Source organism: Microcaecilia unicolor, chromosome 13 (assembly GCF_901765095.1).
Source record: "Microcaecilia unicolor chromosome 13, aMicUni1.1, whole genome shotgun sequence".
Lineage (NCBI taxonomy): Eukaryota > Metazoa > Chordata > Amphibia > Gymnophiona > Siphonopidae > Microcaecilia > Microcaecilia unicolor.
The window spans coordinates 41,757,453-41,771,644 of NC_044043.1; the positions used below are offsets into that span (position 1 = coordinate 41,757,453).

Genomic DNA, 14,192 nt, shown 5'->3' on the forward strand with positions numbered 1-14,192 from the left:
TATGCTATTGTTCCAGGATTATATGCTTGTACCAATATTTAACGTGTGTCAGTGTTTCTACAACCCCTGAGGCAGGCGGGTTTCTCTCGCCGAAACACGACCCCGTTTCGGGTTATACTGGTGCCAATAAAGATGTTTCTTCCTGGGTATTTACCTGTGTGGGATCTCCTTACATATACTCCCAGAGTTGCTACTTCTGTTGTCTTCTCTACTTTTTTTGTTGTCCTTGGATTTTTGTAGAGGTGTTCTCCTGTTGTTCTATGCTCCAGTTATACTAAAACATGTTCTCCTAGTTACATTCAAGCCTATGTGATGAGATGTTGGCACAATCAAAATGTTTTGGGTAGATGAGCGAAGAGACCTGGCTGGAGATTAGGAAAATAAGACATTCAGAGAGAAGAGGGCTGACTGGAGTAGTATATCTAGTGGACAATGACAAGCAGTGTAAAGGAAATTGGTAAGAAGCAGGAAACCAGTGTTCACATGATAAAGGGGGGAGGGGATAACAAAATTTTCTTGCACCATAAAGACACTTCACTACAGTAGTCTGTGGAGAGCACATTGGGGGGAAAAATAATCCAAATCATAGTTACCTGATGTTATGTTCCACTTTAGGAGTTCAAAACACAAAAAAAGGACTTAAGAGACTTCAAAAACTTGAGGAGCCAATACCCAAGGAAAGGATCTAGATATCATTGTGGACAATACACTAAAATCTACTGGTCAGTGTGCAGCGGCAGCCAAAAAAAGCAAACAATGCTAGGAATTATTAGAAAAGGGATCGGAAATAAGATAATACTATAATGTCTCTGTATTGATCCATGGTGCAACCTCACTTTGAGTATTGTGTGCAGTTCTGGGTGCCGTATCTCGAAAAACATATAGCAAAATTTCAAAAAGCTTCAAATGAGGTTGATCTTGAAAAACATATAGCAAATTTTCAAAAAGCTTCAAAGAAGGGTGATCAAAACAATTAAGGAGATGGAACTGCTCTCATTTGAGAAAAGGCTTAAGAGATTGGGGTTCTTTAGCTTGGAAAAAGGACCACTGAAGGGGAGGGGATATGATATCTAAAAAAAAACCTGAGGGTGTAGATCAGGTAAATGTAAATTAAATTTTTTTTTTACAACTATAATGTACAATATGATATGTATAATCAAGAAAAGGAAACAGAGTAAAAACACGCATGAATGAATACACCCAACTACAGGAATCCTAAAGTCCACATTATGGAGAGAACTAAGAGAACAACAAAAGAAGAAAAAACATCCATTGCCTTTTGACCCTATTAACCTTATTACTCCACACTTGGAACAGGAAAAGGGAATTAAGTCTAAGACAAACTTTTCAAAATGCAAAAAATAAAATAATGTATATTGTTTTCCCTGCAGGTAAATAATACACCCTCGGGGAAAACGCAGAAAAAGTCATTCCAATTGCCAGTACCCTGAACTTCAAAGCTAGGAACTGTTTCCTGTGTTCCTGGATAACCCTTGTCACATCAGGAAAAGCTGTATTGGCTGTTCGCAAAAGATTTCTTATACTTTATCAACAATTTTTTGTTTTCCGGTGCAAATATCACTAGCAAAGTTGAACAAGAGAAAATATCTTGACTATCCTCTAGAAAGGCAGTCAGTTCTCTACTTCAGAAGCAGGCCTTATATCTGCCGCCTCTCCAGAAGAAACCGTTCCTGCCTTAGGTAAACACAGTAGTATAATACAATTGAATCTGCTGTTTCTAAGCAGAATTTCAGGTGAAAGCAAGGGTAAAATAGGAAAGTTTAGAAACTTCAAATTATTAATTTGAAAATGATTTTTCAATAATTCTAATTTATGGTGCACTGTTAGGCTATCCTTCACTGCTGAAGTACTAACAGCCTGTAAAGTTTTCACCTGAGCTTGCATCCCATCACAGTATTCGGTTTAGTGACATTTTGCAAATCAGAAAAATTAGAAACCACCACACAGATAAAAGTACATAATTGTGCAGCCTTCCCTTTAAGCAAACTCTCAGTTCTAGAAACCTGTCAAATATCCTGTAACAATATTTTTCTTCCAGGCATTCCTTTTAAAGCCATGATGAAACTGACTAGGTGTATTTAGAGGTTCCACTATCACACTGAGTTGCCATTTGGGAATTTTGCAACTTTTTAGATTTGTCCTGTAACCTGATAGTGTCAGCAATCGGAGCCTCTTATTGGTATCGTTTCCAGTTGATATTTTGTCAAAATCCCAGAAGAAAGAGTAGCTGAAGCCATACCAAACCGAATTCAAGATGGCGGACATTGTGAATGCAGGACTGATGTCGGTGAGTTCCACATAGGTGACAGAGTTCATTGCGGATGTGAAAGATTCTATTGACTTTCTTACCTGGATAAGCACTTGCAAATATCACTGATATATTGGATATTGTAGATGGGTGCCTGGAATCTCTGAAGGGAGAATTTTTGACTCTTATGTCAGCGTGTTTCTGACTTGGAAGACCAAGTACACCAATTAACTACTTAGCATACGGAGCTGCAGGCAAAGCTCCAGAACTTTGAGGAGAAAATTGATGATACTGAAAACAGGCCCTGGCGGGGAAACCTACGGCTGGTGGGCCTGCTGGAATCTATTGTGGAAATGGAACTAAGAGGATTCCTTGAATCATGGCTAGTTACTGTATCTCCCTTCATCTCCAATCTATGGCCAGAATGCTCCGTATTGAGCAGGTCCATCAGTTAGGGCAACACAAAGCTATAGATGGCCGCCCTTGAGTGGCAATTTTTAAGCTTTTAAACTGTGCTTATAAAGCTTAGATTCTCAGAGCTATACGTTTCCGTGGTTCATTTACGAGAATAAATCAGTACTGTGTTTTCAAGATTTCTCATCTTATGTCTCTTTAATGCAGAAAGCTTACGCGCCCATTTGTGCTTATCTATATAAGAAGCATATTCAGTTTGCTTTACTGTATCCTACTCTGTTAAAGATTATATTTTTTTGTAATTCCTGATTTGTGCCCCCGATTTGTATTGGTGTCTTTAGGTTTATTGTCTTCTTTATGTTTGTTGTATCTCGCCTTGAATCTCAAATTGAGGAAGTTGGCGGGTGATAAGCCCTCTATAACATAATTATAACTGTGGGTCCCATCTTGGATTCAGATACAATATATACAAGAACTGCAGTTGTTGCTTCATTATTTTTCTTTGGATAGCTACTGTCACTAGACTATTGGATCTAAAATCACCTGAACTGATTTGGTCCTTCTGACAATTACCCACTTGATATTACCATTTCTTACCGTGTCACGAATCTTCATTAAGCACTATCACAGTTGGATATAAGTTCCGGGACTTGAGTTCAACTCGCACTGCAGCCATTTTAATTTTATTGCCAACTTTTATTTCTATTGAGTGCTTTTATTTGTGAATTCTTGTCTCCCCCCCCCCTTATTATACCTGCTTTGTTGCTCCCCCCCTTTCCCTTTTTGTCCCCTTTTCCACCTTGTTAATTTTAAATTTTTTATTCTCTTTTGTGGCAGCTTGTGCTTATGTGCTAAGGGTTCAGAATTTCTTATCACAACATCTGTACATATTATGGGAGCCCTTTAATATGTCTACTATTCTGTTTCTGACCAGTCCATTTGAAGTTTAAATGGCTTCTTTACTAGTATGCTATTCCTGATGGTGAAGTGCTTATACCTACTACTACTGACAATAATGCTACTCTTCACCTTTTCTGGAATATTACATACCGTGTGAATATGGCACATTCTGAATATTGTGCTGTCTTCTGTTTAACTGGCAGATAGAAAACAGAGTGTAGGGTTAAATGGTAAGTATTCTCAATGGAGAATAGTGGGATTCATTAGATATAAGCGAATAATAATTTCCACGTGATGAAAATGAATGTATATTGAATTGCAATAAAGTCAAACCACTTATAGCGAAGGAAAAAATGGCCTCACAGAGCTCCTGGATTTAATACAATCTACTGGAGCTAAAATGGATCTTACAACATCCTCTGTTCATCATTGGCCTAAAACACCTTTGAATTCCTACTGTAGTTTTAATTGCTGAAGCAGCAGCATGAAACGCTGGCCATCGTCAGCTTGGGCCGAGGAGAAAGAGGAACTTAGCTCTAGCAGCAGAAGCTACAAGTGTCGGTAGCAAGTGCACCTGAAAGATAAGTGGTCTTTCAATTTCAAGAATTTTCTCTACCTATATATAACCACTGTTACTGTAGATAGAGATATAGCATGTAACATTTGAAAATTGTACAGCTATTAGAACTACAGTAGGAATTCAAAGGTTTTTTTAGGCCAATGATGAACACAGGATCTTGTATTGCTGTTCTTAAATGATGAAGGGAATGAGACAACTCCCCTACAAGGAAAAGCTAAAGCGGCTAGGGCTTTTCAGCTTGGAGAAGAAATGGCTGAGAGGAGATATGATGGAGGTCTATAAAATACTAAGTGGAGTGAAACGGGTAGACATGAATTGCTTGTTTTTCTCTTTCCAAAAATACTAGGGGGCACGCAATGACGCTACTACGTAGTAAATTTTAAAACAAACCAGAGAAAATATTTCTTCTCTCAACATGTAATTAAACTCTGGAATTTATTGCCAGAGAATGTGGTAAAAGCAGTTAGGTTAGCAGGATTTTAAAAAGTTTTGGATGATTTCTTAAAAGAAAAGTCCATACGCCATTATTAAAATGGATTTAGGAAAATTCACTTCTTATTTCTAGGATAAGCAGCGCATAAAATTTGGTTTATTTTGGGATCTTGTCAGGTACTTGTGACCTGGATTGGCTACTGTTGGAAACAGGATATTGAGCTTCATGGTCATTTGGTGTGTCCTAGTATGCTTATATTTTTGTTAGTGTTCTTAGAATCCTTAAAAGAAGGAACTTGAGGACAGAGGGAAAACCAGGATCAAGTAGAGACAGAGGACTGAAGTTAAACTGCAGTCACATAGGTTGGAAAATTGTTTTTAAATATTTTAGTAAAGATTTTTTGTGAGCTAGGCTGGATCAAGTCAATAGCTATATTCTGCCCTTCTCCTCCAGCCCTGTAGTCACCAGAATTAATGTTATTTTATTGGAAGGACATGGGAAAGCTGGAGGAGATTGTGCCTGTTTTGATGTCATAGTCTGAAAAATCTTTAAAATTGCTTCTTTTTGGCAGCTATGAAATTCAGAGCCTATGATTGTCTCAAATAAGTAATACAATCTCCCTTTTTTCACAAAAATAGTCATTCCCTTATTAAATCAAATGGGAAACGGTGTTGGACTAAGTGGGCTCATGCTGTGTCATTCCAAAGAAATAGCAGGCCACCGGAGAAAGAGGCTGCTGGAGAAATCGGTGGAGATTGGAAGGGAATAAGGGGCTCGCTGTTCTCTAACTATGTTGCTTGATTTGGTTTGCCTCATCGTTCAACTACTAATCCCTGGCTTTCCATTCTCGCTACTACTAATCATTTCTATAGCACTACTAAGTATATGCAACACTGTACAATTTATATGCTGGTACTTTCTCTGTCCCTAGCGTGCTGATAATCTAAGTATTGTACCTGGGGCAGCAGAGGGTTAAGTGACTTGCTCAAAGTCACAAGGAGCTGCAGTGGGAATCAGACCCAGTTCACCAGGTTCCAAGCCTGCTGCACTAACTATTAAGCTACACTTGCACTTCCAACATAGCTTTGCTACAGGCTAGCTTTTGGGGGTGTGTGGGTATGCAGAGCACCATGAATGAGGGGGTACTGATATAGTGGTGTCACCTCCATATCTTTCCACATCATGTAGGCCAGGAAAAGAGGGGTGGGGGGGGGGATAATGGTGCTGAGATTGGAGCAGAAAGAAGGTGATGTTTGGTAAAAGGAGAGAGTAAGAGGGATGTTTTGCTGGAGTCACCACTAATAAAGGAGAGGGCATTGTGCCAAAGCTGGTACCACCAAATGAAGTGCCAATTTACATTTTTGCAGAAAGCACTAATCGGTGCTAACTCAATTCTGTAAGAAACCACTTACTCTGTAACCGTTAGAGCTTTAGCAGGAGGGCTGGCACATAGTGGGTTAATATGAATGCATGCCTTTGAGTTCACTTATTCCCTGCTCAGCATGTGATCTTTGGGACTTTCAGTTTGAGGGAAGAAAGCAGAACATGCAAATGTGGACCCAGGGGCTGTGGAGCAACTGATTTCCAAGGTTTGTGCATGCAGGTGGTGGAGCAGCTCATAGGGTCTTTCTGGATGGGTAACTGCTATTAGATTTCATTCTGTGAATTCTAGATATGAATGGTATCTGGGCTGTGGGAAGGGGGAGTAGGAATATAATCCTTGCAGGAAGGGTGGGGATGCGATGAATCTGCTTAGGAGGTCTGCGAGATGGGTGAGCCTAGCCTGCAGGGGAAGGGGCAAGGCAGGTTGAGTCAGGAGGAAGTAGAGAACAGATAAGTATAGAATGGGGAAATGGTTAATTAAGCATTCTACCCCAAAACAAAAGTCAAACGGCACTGGGAAAGAAGTGAGGGGAAAACAGAATAAGATGAGGAGGAAGAAGACATTAAGGCTGGGATGAACTGAGAAGGAAGTGGCGATGGCCTGAGAGAAAAAGCATACGATGTGCACAGGTTAGATAGGAAAGAGGGACTATTGAGGACTGGCTGGGAGGAGGAGAATATGCATTGTACCGATAGGCTAGAGGGTGAACTGAAAGACATAGCATGAGCGTGGTATAGATGGGTTTGGGAGTAAGAATGTAAACTGGTGATGGGTTGAGGAGGAAGGGAGACTGGTGGAACTTAGTGATACCCCTACCCACGCCTTCACTGTGTGTGGACCACCTGCTCTTCTCCTTATTTGAAGACAGCCTGACCAGTTGTATTCACAACCCACCATGCTTTAATTTCCTTTATATGGAGTTGGTAATTTGTACCAAGTTGAGCACCCCCAGTCATTTTGAAAAGTTGGCTGCTATGGTTCAGGGAGTTAAGGTGTGATCTTGCCTAAGCTTGCGCAGAGTGTCATAGTGGAGGGGATTATATGTTGGCCTTACTGAGGTCATCAAATTCTAAATATAGGGATATATTTGTTAGAATATTATCCCTGTTTATAATATCTATAATGTTAAAGGAGAAACAATTTTGGTTTAATTTTATAACTTGCCATTAAATAATACAAAGGTGCTCAACGTCTTCAACCTGTTTCAGCCATGAACCGAAGGTAAAGATTTCAATCATCACACTGGTTCAATAACTGTTTAAACAATATTTCTCAGTTCAGTTCAATATTTCTGAATTTACACGTGGCTTAATTTCTGGATCCAGATGCTTGCTATGAATTTCACAAAATCCAGGCTGAATTAAGGATATTTCTCTAATCTCAACATAGCATTTTGTTTCATATTTAGCGTCTTCAAGAGACCAGACAGACTTTTATTCTCATCATCTGTTGTTGAAAAGGAGAGAAACTTAAACAAGTTTAACATTCTGAGCACCTTCACATTATTTAATAGCAAGTTATAAAATTAAACCAAAATGTTTTTCTCCTTTAACATTTTAGGCCTTACTGAGGTGACGTGAAAACTTTTAATGTAGTTTTAGTTGGAGATAAAATTAGAAAGGGTTTTAGAACATTATACAGGATCTGATGTGGTTGAGCTGGTTGTCTTCTACAGTAGAGTTGTGTCAGATCAGCTGTAAGTTGAGACACTGCCTCTTGATGGGGGAGGGGACAGAGAGGGACATGTTGACTGTGACTGAGGCAGAAAGAGGTGGCAATATCCATGGGGTCAGAGGAGCCAGAGATAGACAAGATGGCCAAGTAAATTGGGATAGAGGGAGGGATGGGCTCGTGTGTATGTGTGAAATTGCATTTCTTACTTTCAAAGCTTTTAAAATAGGCTTTCCATATTACCTTGCTGCTCTCACTATTCCCTACACTCCAGTTTGAGTTTTCGTTCTCTGGACTATCAGTGATTACTGTATGGTCCTTCCTGGTCCAAAACAAGCAAGATTGGAAACTGCAAGACAGTCTGCCTTCTATTTTCTGGCTTCGCTCATGTGGAATAATTTGCTTTTGACTCTTCATAATATCCTCTCATTAAAAGAATTTAAATCTGTTTTTAAAAAACGTGACTTTTTGGTCAGGCGTTTGGTACTGACCAGGGAGGTGGGTGAGGGCTTCTCCTTTGGGTAGTGGCTTCCCTTTGGAATGGCTATATGTTTTATTTCTTCTATCTGTGATTTGGATTTTTGGCTTTTTTTTTGGTTACATTTGTACCCCGCGCTTTCCCAGGCTCAATGCGGCAACCAATGGAGAGTTAAGTGACTTGCCCAGAGTCACAAGGAGCTGCCTGTGCCGGGAATTGAACTCAGTTCCCCAGGACCAAAGTCCACCACCCTAACCACTAGGCCACTCCTCCTATTCTCTTGTGAGTATGCTTTGTCCTTTCATAAGATTGTAGTTCTTTTCTATTAAGTTATAATAATTGTACACTGCCTGGTTCTGTATGTCACTTTGGGCAGTATAGAAAGTTCAAATAAACCATAAACAGAAGGACATACTGATTGTAGGTGTATGTGGGGAAGGAGTTGGCAGTGTCATTTGGGAAACAGGTGATGTGAACATGCTGTGTTCATTATGGAGGGACAGAATAAGGGATGGGCTGGCCATATGTGTGGGGGGGGGGGGCAAAGAGACATGTTGGATGAAGGGGTGGGGGGGGGGCAGAGAAAGGTGTCGGTGTACATAGGGAGTGGGACCGGAGGGACAGGCTGGCTGTGTGAATTGGGGATGGACAATAGAGAGGGACGAGCTGGCTATGTGGGGGGGGGGGGGGCGGGGAATGGCGTGAGAAGAGGCAGAGATAGGCTGGTGGTGTTTAATGTGGGACAGAGAGAGGACAAGATGGCTTTGTTGGGGGGACAGACAAATGTTGATTGTAAGTGTGTTTGGGACAGAGGGGTGGCATTGTGTATTTCGGAAACAGGTGTTGGGGGAAGGGTAGCGAGGGACAGTCTGGCTATAAATGTGTGTGAGGGGGTGGAGACAGGGGAACATGTTGCCTGTAGAGGTGGGAGTGTGGGGTGAGGGCAGAAAGTGTGTGGTAGTGTGCATTGAGTGAGAGAGGACAAATAGATGGAGAGGCTGGTCATGTGCATTTGGGGGGGGTTAGAGGGGCTTACTGTGCATGTGTGAGGGGGACAGAAAGGGACATTCTAGCTGTAAGTGTTTGAGTGCACGGGACAGAAATAGTGCATGAGGGGGATGGGTTTGGTGTGTGAATTGGGAGGGGGACAGGCTGGTTGAATGTGTGTGACTAGGGAGCAGAAAGAGGTGGCAATGTACATTGGGCAAGAGAAGGCAGGTAGATGGACAGGCTGACACTTTGCACTGGGGGGATTGGAGAGAGGGATAGGCTGTGTAAAGCGCTGCGTACGTCCAGTAGCGCTATAGAAATAAGTAGTAGTATAGGCTGGACCTGTGCATTGGGGAGACAGAGCAGGATGGTTGGTTTTACTGCTTTATTAAATTCTGCCATTGACACTGTTCTAAATTTTTACTGGCTACGTTTTAGGTTTTTAAATACTGTATATTTAGTTTAAAGTACTTCTTCTGGCACTTCAGTCGTGGATGCAAATATGAGAACTTTGTGAAGTTTGGTTTGCCTCAAGGATCAGGTGAATTTGAATGTGTTCACCAGTGTAAACAAGGTTCCTTGTCACCTAGGGCTGTACTGTCCTGAACAAATGGGTGTTATACCTTCCTACCAGCAGAGGTAGAAAATGCTGATCTTTTTCAGTGAACTCACCCAATATAACATACTGGTGGTGCTCAGTGGAAAACTCCAGCATTTTCTGTCTTTGGTACAGTGCTTCCCAAGTCAGTCTGGAGTACCCCCTTGCCAGTCAGACTTTCAGGATATTCACAATGAATATGCATGAATTTTAATTTGCACACACTGCCTCCATTATATGCCAATCTTTCATGCATATTTATTGTGGATATCTGAAATTCTGACTGGTCTGGAGAGATGCTAAGGAAGGAGAAATAAGATCTTAACTGCTAACTTTCTCTCCTTTAGTTCCTCCAGACCAGTCCAGAAACCATACTGAAAACATTGCTAGAATTCCTTATGGTGAGTTATTTTGAAAATAGATTAGTTCATCCGTTTTATTTTTTGTGTTCCAACAATTTGGCTTTGAGCTTATTATTTATTGTGATTGTGTTTTTTTCCTGGGAGACAAACCCACACATTTGGACTTTTCTTTTAACCTGTTCTCAATCTACAGTAGGACATTCTCTTGTATATAGGACATTGGAACTGTGTTTTAAACCTGTGACTTAATCTGGTGACATTGAATCTGGTGTCTGTTTTCATTAGAATTGTGTGTTGAATCTACACTGCCAGAGAATTAATTCAATCAATTTTGGTTACATAGCATCTGGTGACTCATAGCGCTGGAGGAGGGGCAATTTTGTTTTGAGCTGGGTAGTAGAACCTAAGTGAGCTGGGAGCTGCGCTGGGCATTTTCAGACTTAGTTTGATTGATAACTGAGGTTACCTGTGTCCTAGTCCCACCCACCCCTAGGTAAACTCCCTTTATATAGGGCAATCAAGGGACAAGTATCTTCATTACACTTAATTAGTCCTAATTCTTGTTATTCCCTCTCATAGTTCACCTTTTCACACTTGTGAATCACATCATTATGACCTTCATTCAGTGCAATATATGTTCCGCTTTAATCCTAAGGCAAACTATCTGGAACCTTAGAGCTTGCCCTATCTGTCTCCAAATATATCAGCCTTGAAAGAAGAGATCAACAAACTCAAGAAGGAATTAACTACAATTAAAGAAGCGTCCAGGATTACTCATTTCCCAGCTAATTTACCACCATCACTGCCTCAGAGAATGAAACATCAGAGTAATAGATGGGTCACAGTAGGCTCTGGTAGACTAAGATTTGACACACAGAAACACTCGCCCTTCCATGCTTTGCCCCTGTCAAATTCTTTTGCAGCGTTGCATCATTATGATAGCGAAAAAAGTACTGTGGTAGAACCAGAGGCAATGAAAATAGCACAACCCCAGAAACATCCCCCAACTAATGACAGAATTGTGAAAAGCAGAAAATTATTACTGCTTGGACACTCCATTATCGGAGGCATTAACTTAGGAGCACAGTTCAGGGGTTCCAATGTAGTGAAATGTCTTCCAGGATCTTCAGCTACAAGATGTACAGACCAAATACTGAAAGTGATCCGAGAAGAGAGTGGGGCTTCTAACGCTGATGTTGTAATTCACCTGGGGACAAATAACCTGGCCAACAATAGCAAGTTTACAGCACAGAGAGCGTTCCAGAAGTGTAAATTTTAAGGGGCTTCGATGTTAGCTTCAGAACTTAGTACAAGAACAGTACTGGGCAGACTTTTTTTTTTTTTATAACTTTTGAAAATAATACATTCATATCACTATAAATGCAAGGTTTAAGATTAATTGAACAATATTGTCATTTCAAAGGAAAATTAAATCATATATATAATGACCACCATATTTGGGAAAACAAGATATCAGAAAAATAGAAAGGAAATAAATTCAATCAATCAAGGTGGAGAGCGTTATCCACACACAAGCAGGCATTAACAGTATCTTTTCCTATGTTGTCATTCAGGGTGGAACCTTCCCCTCTTCCTTGGCTTTTATAAATACAGCCATTTTTTGAGGGTCTAAGAAAACATAACTAACATTTTCAAGTGTAACCAAGCATCTGCAGGGATACTTCAGCATATACAATCCGCCTAAGGCAATAATCCTTGGCTTTAAAATAAAAAAGTCACGACGTCTTTTCTGGGTATCCCTGTTGAGGTCTGGATAAATCTGGATTTTATCCCCCATATATTTGGCTTGCATATGCTTAAAATACAAACAAAAAATATTGTTTCTATCTACTTCAAAAGCAAAGGAAACTATAAGAGTCAATCTTTGTGTCACTGTCTCTAAAGAGTTCTCCAAAAAAGCTGATATATTTAAATCAGGTGGGGCTTCTGGTAAAGCAGATTTAACTCCAAAAATATACTGCGCCTTGGCAACCGATGGTAAAGCATCCTTAGGAATATTTAAGACTTCTTCCAAATATCTTTTAAACATGTCAACTGGCGGAATTAACGGTATTTTAGGAAAATTAAGAAGTCTAAGGTTATTCCTTCTTGCTTGGTTGTCAAGGTATTCAACTTTTTTAACCAGTATCTCCTTATCCTTAAGCATTGTAGTTGTTAAATTATGGAGAAGTTTAATTTCACCATTCATTGTCCCAATTTGTTCTTCGTTTTTCTGTGCTTGAGAAGCAGTAAGATTCTGAAACGTTTTTAGGGACTTTATATCCTCTTTTATAACATCAATTACCTGGAGTAGGTTGTTGTTCATGCCCTGAATGGCGTCCCATAGGCTCTCAAGAGTGATCACTGCAGGTTTTACTGGTCCACGAATACCCCCGGAGGCACTTCCCGATTCGCTGGTTTAGAGAAGGTTTACTACCCCTTCTTTCCAGGTAGTAGTCGTAACTGGGGTCGCCATTGTAGAGGGCCCTCCTCTCACAGTCTGTCGGCCTGCCTCTTCGGACGGCTCTACAGGCTGGAATCCCACTGCAAGCAAACTGTTTCCGGGTCGTGGAGGAGCAGAGAGTAATGGCGGGCTTAACGATGCCCCCTCGATACTGCAGTCTGGCGATCCAACGTCAGAGCTGGCCTTCGTGTGTGTCTGCGGCTCAATTCTCTGTACTCCGCAACTCTCAAGTGTCAGCTGCCGGGGAGTAGAGCTTACAGGAGCTGAGGAGGTTAGCAAGGTTAGAAAGGCAAGGACAAATCAAACTCGGTTATACATATAAAGTATCACATACCATGTAAAATGAGTTTATCTTTTTGGGCAGACTGGATGGGACCGTACAGGTCTTTATCTGCCATCATTTACTGTGTTACTATACCATGGCTTTTAAACTTCCTCCAGAGCCTTTTAAGAGGTGCTTTGTCAAATACTTTGTAAAAGTCCAGATACACAACATCAAATGACTCACCTTTGCATGTTTGTTCATGCTAACACAGACACCTGTATACATGCATCTGGTATGATAGCATATATTTGTACCCAGCTTGTTACCATACTGTTTGCTTACTTTTAAACACATGCATTAGGAAACCCTGCACTGAGCTTTAGTGCAGAGCCCTAATGTGTGACTTTCTGCAACAGACCCCAGAAGGGTTCTTATACCACAGGATGGCACATCCATGCATCTTCCTGGGGAGTTGGCTCCTAAGCTCTGTACTAGACTGGGGTAATGCTTAGGATGCTCAGATACCACCTAGAAGAAAGTTGGCCCACGTCTGCACCATCAGATGGTGTTACTTTTGTATGAGGAGAGACTTGCTGAACTAAATATGTATACTCTGGAGGAAAGGAGAAACAGGGGTGATATGATACAGACATTCAAGTATTTGAAAGGTATTAATCCGCAAACGAACCTTTTCCGGAGATGGGAAGGTGGTAGAACTAGAGGACATGAAATGAGATTGAAGGGGGGCAGACTCAAGAAAAATGTCAGGAAGTATTTTTTCACGGAGAGAGTAGTGGATGCTTGGAATGCCCTCCCACGGGAGGTGGTGGAAATGAAAACGGTAACGGAATTCAAACATGCGTGGGATAAGCATAAAGGAATCCTGTGCCGAAGGAATGGATCCTCAGGAGCTTAGTCAAGATCGGGAGGCGGGGCTGGTGGTTGGGAGGCGGGGATAGTGCTGGGCAGACTTATACGGTCTGTGCCAGAGCCGGTGGTGGGCAGCGGGACTGGTGGTTGGGAGGCAGGGATAGTGCTGGACAGACTTGTTCGGTCTGTGCCAGAGCTGGTGGTTGGGAGGCGGGGATAGTGCTGGGCAGACTTATACGGTCTGTGCCCTGAAGAGCACAGGTACAAATCAAAGTAGGGTATACACAAAAAGCAGCAAATATGAGTTATCTTGTTGGGCAGACTGGATGGACTGTGCAGGTCTTTTTCTGCCGTCATCTACTATGTTACTATGCCTTTAGACTTCTATGTACGGGTAAGGAACATTTTTTTTCCACCTTGCAAATGGGAAAATGCCTTACAGAACAGTGTCACCATATTTTGTAACTGACTCTTTGCGAAGTAGTCCACTTTTCTGTGTGTCCTGTATTCATCA

At 41.2% G+C, this 14,192-nt stretch overlaps 1 protein-coding gene across 4 annotated transcripts in view; it reads left to right on the forward strand.

Annotated features, from left to right (window-relative positions):
• AKAP1 (A-kinase anchoring protein 1) overlaps nt 1–14,192 on the forward strand; it is a 163,383-nt gene that overhangs the window by 48,597 nt on the left and 100,594 nt on the right. The gene's annotated exons all lie outside the window — the stretch shown is intronic.